The 18,278-nt window shown below is 50.7% G+C and overlaps 1 non-coding gene across 1 annotated transcript; it reads right to left on the bottom strand.

The window, feature by feature from the left end:
- Positions 1-16,609: 16,609 nt before the first annotated feature.
- On the bottom strand, positions 16,610-16,694 carry TRNAL-UAG. The gene has a single exon. It is a non-coding gene; the product is annotated as a tRNA-Leu (tRNA).
- Positions 16,695-18,278: the final 1,584 nt, after the last annotated feature.

The raw sequence follows: 18,278 nt of genomic DNA, 5'->3' as shown, positions 1-18,278 counted from the left end.
TTAAATTTTTTTTTACATTTATTTATTTATTTTCGAGAGACAGAGAGAGACAGAGCACAAGCAGGGGGAGGGGCAGAGAGAGTAGGAGACACAGAATCCAAAGCAGGTTCCAGGCTCCGAGCTGTCAGCACAGAGCCTGACGCGGGGCTCAAACTCACAAACCACGAGATCATGACCTGAGCCGAAGTCGGACGCTCAACCGACTGAGCCACCCAGGCGCCCTACCTGAGGTCGTGTATTTAAAACAGCCACTGTGATATGCTTCTAGGATATGCTGTCCTAAACAGCTCACTTGGGGTGGTGGGGGTAGAGGGAGCATGGTCGGGGAGGGAGGAAGGCAGAAGAACCTAGGCTTTAGAAAAGTCTGGAAAGCAAACTTGCCCCTGTCCCCAGAGATGGGCAGCGTGGCCAGCCAGGGCATCCATGCCTGGAGATGAGCCCAAGCCCAGTGTGGCCGGGAACACTCCTCTCTGAAGTGAAACTAAGGTCATCACGCCCTGCTGAGTAGCCCCTTGGCCAGATGGGAAGCTTGGCCCGCAGAGGCCCAGGGACCCTTCCTTTATCGGCACTGAGAAAACAAGAGCCCTAGGCCCTGCCTCAAAGCTCTCAGCCACACCCTGGCCACCTTCCAGCGCAAAGGGAAGGGACAGGGCGGCACTGAACACCTCCTCACCCCAAGCACACCAGGCTTCCCCAGGCAGGTCCTTCAGCCGAGGTCACGTTTGCCCAGAGGATGCTTGATCGCAAAGGACGAGAGGGAGAGTAACACAACTTTCCCTCCGTTCTTCACAATAGAACAGTGACATCATTCAGGAAGCCAAAGGAGCTGGGAGGAAGTTGGACTTCACGTGTGCTATAAAAGCGGTGGCTTTTGGGGCGCCTGGGTGGCGCAGTCGGTTGGGCGTCCGACTTCAGCCAGGTCACGATCTCGCGGTCCGTGAGTTTGAGCCCCGCGTCAGGCTCTGGGCTGATGGCTCAGAGCCTGGAGCCTGTTTCCGATTCTGTGTCTCCCTCTCTCTCTGCCCCTCCCCCGTTCATGCTCTGTCTCTCTCTGTCCCAAAAATAAATAAAAAAATTTAGAAAAAAAAAAAAAAAAAGCGGTGGCTTTGGATAGCAGCCACAGAGCCTGACTCTGCCGGGACACTTGAGCACACTGGCTGTCACTGAGGCTACGCGCTGTCAGCAACACACACTTCCCTAAAGCAACGGAAGGGTCATGGCCAGGGTTAGGAGGGATCAGGCCACCAGAGCCTCCATGACAACGGTGAGGGTGACGTGCAGGCTCTTTGACAGTCACGGACACCCTGCCCTAGTGCCTGGCTACCTGTCCCGTCTCAACAACCCCAGCCTCCCTTCGTCCAGCCCCCATGGTGCCAGGCTTCCAACATGTCTGTGCCTGGCCAGACACACCCCCACCTGCTCTCTGCAGCAACCCCCAGTCGTCCCTCCAATTTTCCTGAACGGCTCCTTGCCCGTTCAAGACACATTTTGTTGTTCCCTGTCTTCTAGTGACTTGGGCATGCCCCTCTCCCAGCCTTGATGACGCTTTGTTGTCACCCCCTGCCTGCCGCTGGGCTGTGGGTCCCTGAGGGTAGGACCTCTGTCTTCTCAAGTCTGCGTCCCTAGCACCAGGCCAGAGACAGGCGGGCAATCAGCAAGCCCGGCTGACCGGTGAGTAAAGCTTCCACACCACCCACCGTAGATGTGCCCTTTTCTGCAATCCATTCAGCGAGCAGTATTCTGGAGCCGAAGTGACTGCGTTTGGCAGTGCTTAAAATCCTGATCGCCCACCATCCCTTTCGTAACTCTCTAAAGCACACTCTATGTCCCATAAATCAATCTAGGGGGACACGATTATTGTGCACTTTGGTTAATTGCAAACCCAATCAGCTCCCATAAAAAAGCTGGCATTTTACATAGAGCTGAAAGGGGCCACTGGTTTTGAAAGTGCATGTGATGTGGTTTCCTGATGGGCAGAGGAACTTCAGGGAAATACTTAATTGTGTTCACGAATGACATTCGAGCTATTGTCCATGTTCCTTTTTATGGCATCGTAAAGATTACTTTTTACGGTCAGGCTGGCTGACACCTTCATCAAATGCCCTAATGTGTACATTTCACCAAAGGATCATTTGTGCCAATGAGTAACATTCAGCAACGTTCAACAAAGGTTCATTGAGTGCCTGCTATGAGCAGGGCCCTGAGGAATGGGATCTGTCTCCAAAGCTTTCAAATCCGCTAAAAATATTCTCAATTTCACAAGCAATCGGGACCAAAAAAAAAAAAAAATCTGCTCTAGTCTCCCCTCTGGGGCCCACTGGGTGAAAATGCACCTAGAGTTGCCCCGGGAAATAAAACCTCCCTTCATGGACCTTCCAGATCTCCTGCAAGGTTTTGTCTCCAGCTGGCTCTGGACATTCCTCCCACAACTCTGTCTCTAAGCAGCTGATCAATGCCTCAGCCCCAGGAACTTGCTAGTCCGGTCCCAGAGACTCAGGCGAGGGAGGAGCACAGACACTGGCCAATCGTCTTCTCCCCCTCTTGCCAATGTTCAAAGGCACCTTCAAAGCAGAGGGAGCCATGTGGTTAGTTAACCCTTAATCCCCAGCCTTACCTCTCAGGAAAGTTAGGAAAAGTTGAAGATAATACACTTAACCCAGCTAGCCTAGTGCAAGGCATCAAGCAGGTCCCCCCCAAAAAGGTTCATCTCTTTGCACTGGCTTGGGCCATTCAATAGCTGGACTACATCCCCCCTCCCCGACCACCCACCCCCCACCCCCAGCTACAGTGCAGGAGTGGCAGAAGAGATAGGCGAATGGCCAGGGGAGGAGCATGTCAGAAGGAGACAGACCAGGCAGGGAAGGAGAGGGAAGGGGAAGGGTTGACGGCCATGCCAATGTTTCTAGCCCTGTGACCGCATGGATGGTGACACCGTGGACCCAGCCAGGACAAAGCCACCCTTGCTTTGACAGCTCTCGGCTCTGGCTTTTGCTGTAACTTCTGTGCCATGTAACCTGCCTTCTTTTATCGCCAAACTCGGCCCCCAACCCATAGAGCCTCAGTGCTTCCTCCTCCAGGAAGCCTTCCTTCACATTAGACAAGGAAGCAATCTGTCACTCCTAAGGGAGGCGTTCCATGACCAATGGCTCCCATCCCGCTGTGTTCACAGGGAACGACGTGCCTGTGTGCCGAGGACACGCGGACAAGCGTTCCTGAAGAAAATCGTGAGCGAACGAACCGTACCCATCAGTGCTCCAGCAGAAAACAGAATCCGGCTCGGCAGATCAGATACAGAGACTCTACTGAGGGCGAGTTTCAGAGGTGCGGGCGGGGTCGAGAGAACAGATGTGCTGAGGTGCCCAGAGGCGAACACCGAATGCGGGGTTGTGGGGAGAGGTGACCACTCCCAGGGGAGGGGAGGGGAGGGGAGGGATGTACAGGAAGGGCACAGGGGGCAGGAAGAGACGCTGCCATCGCCCATTGGAGGTGCAGGAGCAGGAGGGGTGGTGGGTGTGCCAGCCCCTCCTCCTCCCTCTGATCTCCAGCCCCTGCCAGGCTGAGCCGTGCTCCCCGACCCAAACCCATAAGGTGAGTCTTAACACCTCCCCCCAACCTCAGAATGTGACTGTATCTGGAGATGGGGCCAAAAGAGGGAATTACGGTAAATGTGGTCATTAGGGCCGACCTAGTACAACAGGACTGGAGTCCTTCTACGAAGAGATTTGGACACAGATCCCCAGGGCGGGGGCGGACGGGGCCATGGGAAGGCACAAAGAGAAGGAGACAGCAGCATCTGCAGGCCAAGGAGAGAGACCTGAGCAGACAGACGCCGACCTGCTGACACCTGGGTCTCGGATCCCCAGCCTCCAGGACCGCGAGAGACAACAACTCCGGCCTCGGCCTCCCAGTCTGGGTTATCTGTTCACAGCAGCCCACGCGAGCACACATGACTCCCCAGCTGGAATCCAGCAGACAAAACAACAAGGCCACACGGTACTTAGGGATCAGCCTCCTGGATCCCAGAGCAGAGGAGGGCAGAGCACAAACAGGGGCTCGGGCGGGGGGCAAAGGAAGAATAACTACTACACGGCAAATCATCGGTTCATCCTGGATACTGAGTGCGGAGCTCAGAGGACTCCGTTCTGCCCTCAGAACTCAGCATGGCTTTGGCGGTTGGAGCCGTGTCGCAGTGAAATGCTTCGGCCACGCAAGCCAGGTAGTAGTACTCTGGGAGAGTCCACGAGGGGCTGTGACAGAACGAAAGACTACCGTGGATCACAAGCACCGAGAAGCCACACGCAGACACGGTTGACCCCGCAAGCCCAGGGCGCACACAGCACCTGCCTGCGGGTCTCCTCCACGACCCGGTGAGCTGCTATTTCCAGAAGCCAGCAAAAATGCACGTGCCTTAACCAGGATGGAGGTGCTCACATCCTGTGGTGCCTTCCACGTGCCACACTGTGCCCTGCGTTTCATGGGCTCATTTCATAATCCCAAGATTTCCAAGCAAGAATTGAGTTCTAATTTGGAGGTAGAGATACTGAATGCAGCTCCAGAGAGAGCCTTGGATGTGCCAGGAGAGAGCCTTGACTTTGTTCTTAGCACTGGATCGATCCAAAATTAGCAGACCCGTGAATCACCTTAGGAATGCATTCGAAACGCAGATTCCCGGGCCCCTGCAGAGGAATTCCTTTTTTTTTTTTTTAAGTTTATCTATTTATTTTGAGAGAGGAAGGGGGAATGGGCAGAGAGAGAGAGAGAGAGAGAGAGAATCTCAAGCAGGCTCCATGCTGTCAGCACAGAGCCCGATAAGGGGCTCGATCCCACCAACCGTGAAATCATGACCTGAGCTAAAATCAAGAGTCAGACGCTTAACAGACTGAGCCACCCAGGTGCCCCCACCCCGGCCACCGCAGCGGAGTAATTCTAACTCAGTGGGTGTGTAGTCATAATGGGCATTTTAAGGAAGAGCCTGGGGTGAGGCAGTCCCTCTGACTATATTCCCTTTCAAATACAGGTTGGGAAGAGGCATCGAAGGGCAAAAGCAAGGCCTGACCTGCCTGGCCTCGCGAGTGTATGCACGGCCCCAGACACCACGTGATATCTTTGCCGCACTGTAGGTGTGGGGTGGGCAACGCAAGGTGCTGTGGATACTGGAGGAGCAGAGAGATGCGAGAGGCCAACTGCAGGGGCCTGGCGGATGGCAGCGTTGATTCCTGAGCTAGGGAGCATGGAGGGGGCGGTCAGCTCTGGGGTGAGTGCCGATGAGGGCCCGCGGTGACTCCACGTCTGGAGGCAGAGGCTGGGCAGAGGTCTGGGCTGGGTGCCGATCCAGAAGGCATCAGGGCAAGAGGGCAGGTGACTAGGAAACGGAGGGGACCATCCAGGGAAAGTATAAGCAGGAAGGAAATCAGCTGCCATAAGGTATTGAGCAGAACAGATGGAGAGAGGAGCATAGAAATCCAAAGGAGGGAGGTAACCGCGTCACATGCTCCCAAAAGGACAAGAGGCATGAGGACCGGAACAGAATGGACAGTCCACACAGCTCCCAGGAGACTGTGGGCCCCAGTAGGCTGATTGCAGTGAGTTAATGTGGGACTGGCCAGAGCAGTGGCGCTAGGACAGAGGAAACTGGGAACCTAGGAGCACACTCACGAGGGATGTGTTAACAAATTACACCATGGGGGCGCCGGGGTGGCTCAGTCAGTGAAGCATCCGACTCCGGCTCAGGTCCTGATCTCATGGTTCGTGGGTTCGAGCACCACGTCAGGCTCTGTGCTGACAGCTCAGAGTCTGGAGCCTGCTTCAGATTCCGTGTCTCCCTCTCTCTGCCCCTCCCCTGCTCTCTCTCTCTCTCTCTCTCAAAAATAAATAAATATTAAGAATATATGCTTTTAAACATCTCAAAGTCTGTAAAAAATTAATTACAATTTACTCTTTTACTATTAAAAATTTAAAAACCAAATTGTAAGAGCTTGATGTTGTATCTTGTAGGTAAACAACTATTAATGTATATGTCACACACACACACTAGAGCTAGTAGGAGGGCAAGTTAATGACAGTGGCTCCAAATTTGCTTCAATACCAGCCCTTCTCCCCTGTCCGTGCTGGACTGCCTGCTTGTGGAGGGAAAAGGGGAAGCATGACTCTTCCCTTCTCTCCTCCTTGTCCGGAGTTTTCTCTCCTTCTCCAGGTCGTATCTGGTTACTGACCCTCCTGGGCAAAGCCTCGTAGGGAAGAAGGGTCTAGATCTGTTTTGTGGGTGTTGTTGTCCAGCTGACATCACTCCTGCACCTCACAACTCCCGGGACAGGACTCAGACCTCAGTCCTCGGTGTCCCCAAATCCAGGTGGTGATGGACCCTCCAAAGGTCCCTGTAAGGCCTGCCCTTTCCAACAAGGCTTGAGACCGGGAGACCTCCATCCACCCACACCCCTTCTTGACGTGCCCCCCCACAGCCTTCTCTAAGGAGACCCCCCTCACAAACCCTCCCCTTAAGGACTCTGCACCTTTCTAGCTCCTCAGGGCAGTCATGGAGGGGCTCAGGAGTCTGAAACCATTCCCGAATGCCTACTTGGAAAGTCAGTGATACAACCGAGCACCTCCCTTTGCCTACAGAGCCTCCACGGTAGCTGAAGTCTCTGTAGAATCCACAATTGTAACACCCTGTTGATCACACGCCATCCAGGACACTTGGGTGACTTTACTAACAATGTGCCCTCCTTCTCAGCCGGGCACTCCTTCGGGAGCTACCCCAGGGCCTGAGCCTGTCATGGTGACAGCAATACGACACCCCCTCCGTGCGGTAGCAGGCATCTGAGATGCAGATTTCCCACCACCCTCGTCCAGGGTGAGACTTTCTGCACAATGAAATCCTTTCTTTCAATGGGAGCCTATTATGCAAAGTCACACAAGGTGTGACTTTGGTCGAAGCTCGATTGAGTTGCCAGCTTTCCGCACCCCCCCTCCCATATTCAGCAGCCACCCGAACCCTGAGACATCACCAGGCCACGCTGTGCCATCAAGTCTAAAATCTACTGCTGTCGTCCTGGGTCTGGACTTGGGCCTTGACCTCCTTCCACCCACTGGATATTCAGCATCCTTCCAGCTAACCTACCCCAGACCCCTCTAAACCCAGTGTCCTGACTGAACCCCGGTAAAACTTAGCTGGGCCCCACCTGCCTCCAGTAGGCTCCCGTCCTCATTACACCAGGGCCCTACGGTGATGGAGAGGTGGCCCAGAATTGCAATGTAACTCGAAACTTCTGCTGCCAAGCCCTTCCCATCTCATTGCAAGACTCCTCTTGTTTTGTTTTCCTGATGCGACTTGTTCCTTGGGGCACCCCCCCCCATTCCCTATGATTTGGGTGGGGCTGATTCCATCTCACCCCATCTCATCATGGAGACCTCCGACCCAAGCTGGATCAATCAGAGCATCCGCCCCTGTAACCACCAGCACAAATGAGACTCCGTTCTGGGACTTCAACCAGAACTTTCTTCCAACAGATACTGCTAAGGCCGCACGAAAGAAACCACAGCTGCTGGTGGCCTCTGCGTGAGAAGAGCATGTCCGGCAGTGAAGTCACACAAAAGAAAGAGGAAAGAGATGTAGAGAGAGGTATCTTGGTACATCTGAGCATCCGTATCCCGTCATGCCTGATGCTGGCCTACCCCTGGGCTTCTCAGGAAGAGAAGCAAATAATATTACCTGCCTTTCCTGAAACGAGTTTGAGCTGGAATTGAATACAATCCTTCAAGCAGTTGAACTCTCCCTGACCTCGCTTAGAGGTCATATGCCCCTTAGAGCACAAGGGGGACGAGGGCCCATCCTCGCCCAGGCAGATGGAGTTCTGTGTCCCCAGCACCTTGCCTACCAGGCCACTGCCGATCGGGGAGATCCTCTGCCTTTTCATCCTCCAGGGGCCATTGCCCACAAGGTTGCTGAGGCCTTCCAGTCCCGTTCCTCTTGCAATCAACAATGCCACCTCTCCAAGCTGTTAACCCAGTCTTTTTTGATTTTGATGGCTGAAAGGAAAATGAAACAATCACTCAAAAGCAAATAGCAACATTCTTTCAACATGTTTCTTTTCAGTGCCTGCGGCACAGCCCTGTCCTGTGGGTGCACCTGTCCTTCCCGGGTAGAAACACGTGAGGCAGAGCTGATGGGGGACACTTAACTGGTGAGGAAAACGATTGGTTGTTGTCATGCTGCTAGGTTTACGAAACCAATAGCTCATCAGGGCCTCCTCCTGAGAGCTGAGCATTTTGCCCCCTGCCGTGTTGGGACAGAAGGAGGGCAGCCCCCACCCTGAGAAAGAAACAAGAACTGACTAAGTACCTGAGACAGATTTTCTTTGTTTCAAATAATCTGCATCCCAAGGGCCCAAGATTTGGCCACCGCCCATCTCCCAGCTTAGGTATTCATTCACCCCACAGACAGCCAAGCCACTCTGATACTGAATACACTGAATTCAGAGCGGCTTCCCTCTACCCAGAAACCGTGGCCCTGCTTACACAGGCTTCCTACCTCACTGGCAAGATTTCCATGCATTTCGAGGGGCTGGCCCTTATCGTGAGACAGTTTCTCTCCCAGGGACAAGGGATGCCTCTCTCAATGTGATCAGGGCAGCGGGTGTGAAAAATTTTAAATGCGAATACTGTTCACCAGTGAGGCTCGGTGTCCATTTATCTGTCACCTCCCTGCACAATCCCATACACCATGGAATCCATTCCTGCTCTGAAGCTCTGTGCCCAGGTCTGAGGTGACAATGTCTTTGAGCCCCAAACTGCAGCTGTCCAGCTTCAGGACATTTTCAGATAACCTTCAGATGCCTCAACCTCAGTACGTCCAAAACGGAACTCAGTATCTTCCCCCAGAACCTAATCCACGTCTCCTGTTTCAGTCATACTGAACCATGCATGAGCTCCAGGCAGATTCATGAAAATCATTGTCAACTCTTCCACGACCAACTGTCAACGCCGAGCCTGTTAGTGCTAAATGCTCGTTATCTCTTTGCCACTCACTTTTCTCCTCCCCGCAGCTAGAGCACAGGCTTCCAACTGATCCCCCGTTTCCTCTCCCATCCACTTTTCACCCTACAGCCAGCATGATCTCCAAAATGCAAACCCACGGTGTAGAGGTTCCCCAAAAAATTAAAAATAGAACTACCCTACAACCCAGCAACAGCACTACTAGGAATTTATGCGAAGGATACGGGAGTGCTGATGCATAGGGGCACTTGTACCCCAATGTTGATAGCAGCACTTTCAACAATAGCCAAATTACGGAAAGAGCCTAAGTGTCCATCAACTGACGAATGGATAAAGAAGATGTGGTTTATATATACAATGGAATACTACTTGGCAATGAGGAAGAATGAAATCCCGCCATTTGCAGCAACATGGATGGAACTGGAGGGTATTATGCTGGGTGAAATAAGTCAGTCAGAGAAAGACAGATACCGTATGTTTTCACTCATATGTGGATCTTGAGAAACCTAACAGAAGACCATGGGGGAAGGGAAGGGGAAAAAACAGTTACAAACAGAGGGAGGCAAACCATAAGAGTCTCTTAAATACAGAGAACAAACTGAGTGTTGATGAGGGCATGAGGGAGACGGGAAAATGGGTGATGGGCAGCGAGGAGGGCACTCGTTGGGATGAGCACTGGCTGTTGTATGGAAGCGATGAATCGGGGGAATCTACTCCCAAAGTCAAGAGCACACAGTACACACTGTATGTTAGCTAGCTTGACAATGAATTATATTTTAAAAATTAAAAGTTAAAATTAAAAAGCTAAAAAAATTAAAATAAAAAGAAACCTCAACAAAAAAGAAAAAGAAAAGAAAAGAAAATGTAAACCCAACCCTGACCTGTCCAGTGCTGACCTTCTATATGAACTCTGCTTCCAAACCCAGGGCTCCGGCCAGATAGATCTGCCTACAGTTCCCCCAAGGTGTTTCAAGCCTGCAGACCCTCGTTCAGGCTGTATGCTCCTCCAGAAAGCCCTCCTCTGGGCCACCTTCCTTGGCACCTTTCCCCACCCTCAGTATTGATCACTCCGTCTTCTGTGTCCCCCATAACTCAAACTTTCCTCTAGCGCTACATTTGCCGTGTGCCCTGTGGTCCTTCATTTCTTGCTCATTAGGAACACGAGCTCCAGGTTTTACCCCTGGCCGGATCCCCAGCATCTAAGCAACATTCAAGAAATCCCATCCAACTAAGGATCAGAAGGAGAGTTTCTGCCTTATCAATAATGTGGCCCTTGGCCTTAAGATGGCCCCCCCACTGACCTCAGAATGCAGCCAGTCTTGGTGCACGCAGCCCTGTGGACAAGAATCCGTGGGGCAGCTCAGATTGCTGGACTAAAGGAAGGTGTTCCAAAAAGCTTGCAGTAGGGGAGCCTGCCCTTTAGGGGAAAAGGATATGTGCAAGCCCCTTCCCTAGCCCTACCAAGCCCAGTATGCTCCTAGAAAACTCCTCTTGTCCTCATGCATTCTCTCTGGTTACCTAGGAACACTGCTTGGTATTTATGAGCATAGGGAATGTTGCTTTCACGGGTCTTTTTCTTTCTATTCCATTAGCCAGAAACATTTCATGGTTTCATGCTTGCTGTTCTCCTCAAATGCAGAAATGTGAGTGAGTCCTTACCCTGAAGACCTGTCTTCATTCCCAGAGGGTCACCTCCCATGAGCGTAATCTACAGGATGGACTGTTCAAGATCCCCAGCCTGACCTCTGGAAAAATCACCAGGATGTGGCCCCCAAATCCCAGAGACTCCAGTCAGAAGACAACTTAGCTTCCAGATGAAAAAGAAGTAAGAGATGAGGGGAAAGAATCCACTCTACTCAACAAATTCCAAAACACCAAGTGATATCTTACCAGAGGCATCATGCAACACTTGGAAGTGATATTCTCAAATGAGTGATATTCTCACAAGAGTCACCACCCCACCCCACCATCAGCCTTTGCTCAAAGCTGGAAACCCCAAGCCCACAGCAAATTTGGAGTCAGGTGGTCAGACTGAGTAACAGGGAGGCTGAGACAGGAGCAGAAACAGTGAATCAGTCGATCAACAGCTACTAAAGCTCCATTACATGCCAGACCCTGCAGGCTGAGTGTGCACGGGACAGAAGAGTCCCTGCTCAAAGACGACTTACTCTACTGAGAGATGGCGGGCGTAGACAAGACAGGCAAGTGTCTTAAAGGGGAGAGGAGTCAAGGCGCCAGGGTGGCTCAGTTGGTTAAGCACCCCGACTCTTGCTTGCTGGCTCAGGTCATGATCTCACAGTTCATGAGTTCAAGCCCCGCATCAGGCTCTGCAATGTCAGGGACTCTCTCTCCCTCTCTCTCTCTGCCCCTCCCCATCTCTCACTCTCTCTCAAAATAAATAAATAAACTTTTTAAAATATGTTTGAAAAAAAATGGGGAGGTGGGGGAAAGGAGTCTGGATTTCATTCTAGGAACAGCAGCGGTCATCAGGGGCTCTTAAGCTAGAAAGTGACACTCTGGTACATGCTTTGAATGGGCCATCGGGCAGTTAGGGAAAGAATGGATTCTTGGAAGACAACAATAGAAGCAAGGAGATCAGTTAAAGTTATTGTAGATCCAGCAACTAAGGAAGTTAGTCTGGGGGGGCTCTGGAGATGGGCAGCTCAGGAACGGGTTTCAGATGTACCTTTGGGGAACACCAGTGAATGCAGTATGGGAGGGGAGAGAAGACAGAGCATCAGGAGCCATGTGAGGAATCGTCCAGTTGCTCGGTTGTGCACCTGAAACGAACGTAATATTGTATGTCCACTATACTTCAAAAATAATTCTTTTAAACAGCGTCAAGGATGCCTCCTCACTTGAGCGGCAAGGGGACGTGGTGCCATTTATAAGATGGACAGGATGAGTGCAGGGAGGAGTCATTTTGGGGGAGGGGACAATCAGCATCTTCTGTTGGACGTTTCATGTTTGAGACACCAGCGTAGCGAGGTCAAGGAAGCAGGTGGGACGCACACGTCTGCAGTTCGTGCGCTTTGAGCTGTGGTGCAGGCAAGGCCACCAGGAAGTCTACAAGGGGGAAGGGTTTAAGAAAATTATGTAGTAAGTCCTGATTCCTTAAGCTCAGAGCCTGGCATAAGATCCAAACCGCTGGGCGATCACTCAGTGTAAGAGTCTGGTCCCCACCGTGGGGGACGGGGGCAGAAGAAGAGGAGATGATGTGGCTGTTGAAACTGATGATAAATAACCATTGATTATTTGAAAAATAAACTAAATATATGCACACACACGGTCTGGGGCTAAAATCCAACTTAGCAAGTGACAAGGCGACGATGACGAAGGAGCCGCAGGGTAAAACTGGCTGAGATTCAGCCATGAGAAGGAATAGTGCTGATGCCCGCTACCTCCTGAGTGAACAGAACAAGCCAGCTCTGGAAAACCAGACATCACATAAGCCCATTTACATGACATAAACAAAAATGCCTCCAATGGATAAATCCATGGAGACAGAAGGCGGATTCGAAGACATGGGGGAGTGGGAGTGCAGGGGTAGAGAGCGGGGGGCATGATGAAAGGGTCCAGGGTGTGTTCTGAAGGGGATGAAAAAATTCTAGATGATTAATTGGAGAATTAATGGTGCTGACGGTTGCACAACTTTGGGAATATACTGAAACTCACTGAGGGGTGCCTGGGTAGCTCAGTCGGTTGAGCGTCCAACTTCGGCTCAGGTCATGATCTCATGGCTTGGGGATTTGAGCACCACGTCGGGCTCTGTGCTGATGGCTCAGAGCCTGGAGCCTGCTTCTGATTCTGTGTCCCCCTCTCTCTATCTCTCTCTGCCCCTCCCCAACTTACACTGTCTCTCAAAAATAAATAAACATTTAAAAAATTTGTTGAATTCATTAAATTGAATACTTCAAGGGGGAAACAGTATGGTATGTGAATTACATCTCATTGAAGCAGTCCTGTATCGGGGCGCCTGGGTGGCTCAGTTGGTTAAGGGGCCGACTTCAGCTCAGGTCATGATCTCGCGGTCCGTGAGTTCGAGCCCCACGTCGGGCTCTGTGCTGACAGCTCAGGGCCTGGAGCCTGTTTCAGATTCTGTGTCTCCCTCTCTCTGACCCTCCCCCATTCATGCTCTGTCTCTCTCTGTCTGAAAAATAAATATTAAAAAAAAAAAAAAAGTTTTTTAAAGCAGTCCTGTATTTTTTAAGTACGTTGATGCCCTTGTTCTTGTTGGGGGGTGGGGGGGAGTACAGATCAGGATTAATTCTAAGTGATGATAGATGAAACGCCAACAATTCACTCAATTACTGAGGTAAGAGCCATTCCTCTGTCACGGGAGAGCAGAGGCCAATCAAGAAACGTTGCTCTCAAAACCTACTTTCCGAACTCATGCCGTTCCTAGACCCATCTGGGGGCCGGAAGGAATGTCGTGGTTGGTTGGTTGGGAGATGGGATAAAATGAAATCCATGTTTTATAATAAGTGTCACTTCTGTCAGTTCTGGCAGTTGCAATATGTGCAAAGCCAGCACTCTCGCCGTGGGGTGTGAAAGGGACAGCCATGCTTGGCGGGGCTGTGGGGCAAAGCCAGAGGGAGGCAGGCTGCCCCAGTGGAGACGGTGCTGGAAGGCCACGCGGGGAGCGGGGCGTGGGGACCTGCTGGCAGTGGGAGGAGGAGACGCGCGCCTTGTGCAATTAAAGACTGCAATTAAAGACTGAATTCTACTCACGCTTTCTGTTGTTATCTTAACACTTGGTTTTCCCCTCATCCAGTGGTTCTCAAACGTGAGCGGGCATCAGAATTGTCTGGAGGGTTTGGGACAACCCAGCTTCTGGGGCCCCACCCGGGAAGTTTCTGCTTTCGTAGGTCTGAGGCCGGGCGGAGGACTGACATCTGGCCTAACGAGGGCCAGGTGATACTGATGCCAAAATGGAGTCAGCCAATCCGTGGACCACACTGAGCAGCCCAATGAAGGGAATCTGCCAAAGGCATCCCAACGCTGGTTGAGGAGACAGGCATTCGGTAAGACCACTCTCGAGATGTTCCAGGAGCAGAACGGGTTAAGAGAGAGGCGTCGTGTTCCTAGAAGACCCGCCGGGGCCCTCATGCAGTTTGGATTGGATTCTAGACTTCTGGCTTATTGATTGCCATCAGTCAAGGTACCCCTGTAACAAATTGCCTTCAATTATTGAAAGAGTGATAGGCACAGCTGGGGTAATAACACACAGGATGGTGCAAGTCTATATTCATTAGGAGGTTGCCCACACGGCACGGCTCCCACTGGGTCTGACTCAAACTGATTTGTTCCCACAAACCCGATAGTTCTCGGTGCTTTGCCCATCTGCGAACTTGCTGTTTGAGGACGCTGAAATCCCTCAGGGGATTTCTTACAGGTCTCTGAACATAGCCTTCAAGGTTTCGCTGCACATATCTGTCGAGTGGTCGCACAGACCCACATCCTAAGTGTTTTTAAGCTGCCTAACAGCATGTATGCTAAGTGTTTACCATCTCTCGATGATACTATAACTCGTGATTAGAAACAAGTTACTCTCCATTACAGGATGCATTAGGGGCAAATCGGTGAATTTGAACTTAAGACGTCTTTGTTTCCGAAGTGCAAATTTTATTTTTTCCCAGCTTTATGGAGATGTAATTGACAAATAAAATTATATAAAGTGTACAACGTGATGATTTGACATATGTATGTATTGTGAAATGATTACCACAATAAAATCAATTAACACATCCATCACTTCGAATAGTTTCCATCGTGTGTATGTATGTGTGTTCAGAACATTTAAGATCCACTCTCTAAGCAAATTTCAAGTATACAATACAAAATTGTTAACTATAGTCATCATGCAATACACTGGGATTTCTGCCCCAGTGAAAGGAACATTAGGAAAATACAATGTTCTCTTAAGGAAATTTTCCCTGTAATGAGATATGGCAGAGACTAGTCTCAGTAGGGCTGATGAAGATTAAGATAGTCTCCTTAGAAGGCATCATGAGACACAACATGCAAATCACCATGGAAACCAAGCCATGTTTTTATTGTATAATAGGTTTGCTAATTATCCTAAAAAGGTAAGAAAACCCACTGCCTCAGGAGAGATCAGGGTGGGTATTAACGAGTAATACAGCAAGCCAAGGGAGGAATGGGGTGGCTAGGAGTGTCTATCTCTCCCTGACCTGCCACTCAGGGCTGATATGCAGGTCTGGAAGTACATTGTCTCACTGACCCATTGGATTCAAGGGCATGAGGATCAGCCACGGACTAATGCCCAGCTTCCCCAGCCTCTGAATCTTGCTGCTGCCTCTCCGATGTCGCCAGTACCCAGGGAGGCTTCCAGACTATGGAGAAGAAGACCCATGTGAAGCCCCAGAAGTCAGCCTGGCCCATACAGGGGAGAGGCTGCACCAGAACACAAAGATGGGGACGAAGGGGACAGACCCATCCTGGGCACCTGCCCCAGGAACTTTCACCCACACTAGCTCATTAAATGCTCTCTGAAAACCTGATCCAGTCAGGGGCACCTGGGTGACTCAGTCGGCTGAGCGTCCCACTTGGGCTCAGGTCGTGATCTCACGGCTGGTGGGTTCGAGCCCCGCATCAGGCTCTGTGCTGACGGCTCCGAGCCTAGAGCCTCCTTCAGATTCTGTGTCTCCCTCTCTCTCTTTGTCCCTCCCCCTCTCTTTCTCTCTGTCTCTCAAAATAAATTTAAAAATTAAAAAAAAAAAAAAAACCTGGTCCAGCCAAAACTTAGCACTTGCTGAACACCATTGATGTGCCCAACCTTGACCCCTTTTCTTTCTAATTCTGAACATAAAGCGACATGAAGTCGGGGATATGACAATCCTCTCAGGAGACATAGGCTAGATTTAACATATATAGACTTACTGCATTTATTTCAGACCTTTTTATTTTCTAAACACAACATCTCTGATATATTAAGTAACTTTGAAACACTCACCTATAGTTGGGTAAATCCTTCCAGGTCTCCATGCTTTTACTAATCTAAATATCCATCCATAAAAAAAAAAAACAAATAATATTGTGTTTTAAATTTTACACAATTGGTATCACATTTTATTTATATTCTGCCACTTAATGTTCTCATTCAACACTGAGTGTTCAAGAACTCTGGGTATTGACGGTGTAGAACGGTAAGTGAGTTCAGCAACATTGCTGAGTTTGTCCCATGAATGTAAGGAATACAAGGTTGTTGCAAGGAATGGAGTCAGTACAATGTATATTTTGTAAAATTTTTTTAATGTTTATTTATTTTTGAGAGAGAGAGAGACAGAGAGTGTGTGTGTGAGTGGGGGAGGGGCAGAGAGAGAGAGAGAGAGAGAGACACAGAATCCGAAGCAGGCTCCAGGCTCTGAGCTGTCAGCACGGAGCCCCATGTGGGGCTCAAACTCACAAACCGTGAGCTCATGACCTGAGCCAAAGACAGTTGCTCAACCGACTGAGCCACCCAGGCGCCCCCTGTGCATTTAAAAAAAAAAAATTTAATGTTTATTTTTGAGAGAGAGAGACAGAGTGCAAGCAGGGGAGGGCAGAGAGAGAAGGAAACACAGAATCTGAAGCGGGCTCTGAGCTGTCAGCACAGAGCCCGACGTGGGGCTCGAACCCACGAACCGTGAGAGCATGACCTGAGCCTAAGTCAGGCGCTTCACCGACTGAGCCACCCAGGCACCCGGTAGGATGTATATTTCTGAGGCTTAAGACTTTGAGACCCAGGATGCGGTCGGCTCGTGGAAATGTCCCAGGTGGGCCTAAGACTATGCATCGTCTCTGTAGATGGAGTTCTGCCTTAGTCTGTTAGATGCACATGTAAGTGGCATATGCTTAGGAATATGTGTCTATTTAATCTGGTTTCTAAAGAATTGTGTTTACAATTTGAGAATAAATTATATTTAAAAAATAAAGTCACTTTAAAAAAATAAGTAAGAAAGAATTGTGTTTAACATTACAGTAATAGGGCTTCACCTGTATCAGTTATTTTGATTAGCACAACTCTGCCGACGTGTGTGACGGGAGTCTCACCCGTGAAGAAACGTAAAGCTCAATGCCGGGAAGCGACAGACTCAGGGTTGGAAACTGTCAGCTTCCTGAGGCAAACGTCCTTCCAGGAGTCATGCCTGCAACCGAAGAAATGATCTGGCCACCTGGGCAAGGAGAGGCCGTTCGGCCTACATTGACAGGCGGGTGTGCGAGGCTCTGACCGGATAACTCTGGACCTCTAAACTGTTGTATGAAATCTAGCCAACACCAGTCTGGCCCCTCTGAATGACATTCTGATCCCCTGCCGTTGGCATCTGGTTGACATTTGTCAGTCAGCTGACATTGGACTGCTCCCCCTGGTTTTCCCCAGCGTGTACTATCTCCCGTGGACCTCCCTACAAACACCAGGGCCTCTGGGCCTCACCCCCCACCCTCTCCCACCTGTCAGGGATCCCCCCAACTGCAGCAGGCCAGCAAGAGCAGGTCCATAAATTAACAACCAAAGCCCGATCCAAAATGTCTTCCTGTTGTAGCTGCCTTTTCTGTCTATTAGAACGGAAATTGAAAAGGCGGGTTCACCATGACATTAACATGGCTGGGGCGTCAAGGCCCCTCCCTGGCAAGGGCCCTTGTACTTAACTCTGCATCCATAATTTTCTTTTCTCAAAAAGGACTCCAAAAATTGTAAGAACTTCAGGCCACCCAAAACCTGGATCCACCCCTGGAGAAATAACTTCTCTTGGAGATCTCCTTGTGAAATAGCGAGGCATTCTTGGGGAATTTATAGGTCATAATCTCAGGATTCCCGCTTAGATTGGGATTAAAGCCGAGGTCGCCCTGTGCCCGGCGTCCTTCCACTTGTACGTCAGGCTAGGTGCCTTCCCCAACCTCGTGGGACGCACTGGCCTCAGCCTTGTTCCACTGTGGCCGTCGAGCCAAGGGAAGGCCAGGGCTCCCAGCTCAACAATCCGCCTGGGCCCCGCCCTGCTCCAGCTGTGTCCGCTGGGCTCTTGGGGAAGGGCCAGCCCAAGCCAGATGATCTGACATGATGAAAAGGGAAATTCTCGGCATTCCTTCTGCAGAAGACATTTGCCAAATGCGATGCAGTGAGGAGAAGCAGGCTGGGGTTTTCTCGGGCAGCCAAATGCATCTTCAACCCCAGCAGAGTTCGTTGTATGTAGCATAAACTGGGTCGCATCTATTTCAGTTGAGTTTCACAGGGAACTAGTGTCTGCTGTGGACAGAGCAGGGGGCCAGAGAAGAGGAGGCCAAGG

This window comes from Leopardus geoffroyi, chromosome B3 (genome assembly GCF_018350155.1).
Source record: "Leopardus geoffroyi isolate Oge1 chromosome B3, O.geoffroyi_Oge1_pat1.0, whole genome shotgun sequence".
Lineage (NCBI taxonomy): Eukaryota > Metazoa > Chordata > Mammalia > Carnivora > Felidae > Leopardus > Leopardus geoffroyi.
Note: the sequence above shows the minus strand (reverse complement) of the source record. Positions and strands in the feature narration are given on the sequence as shown.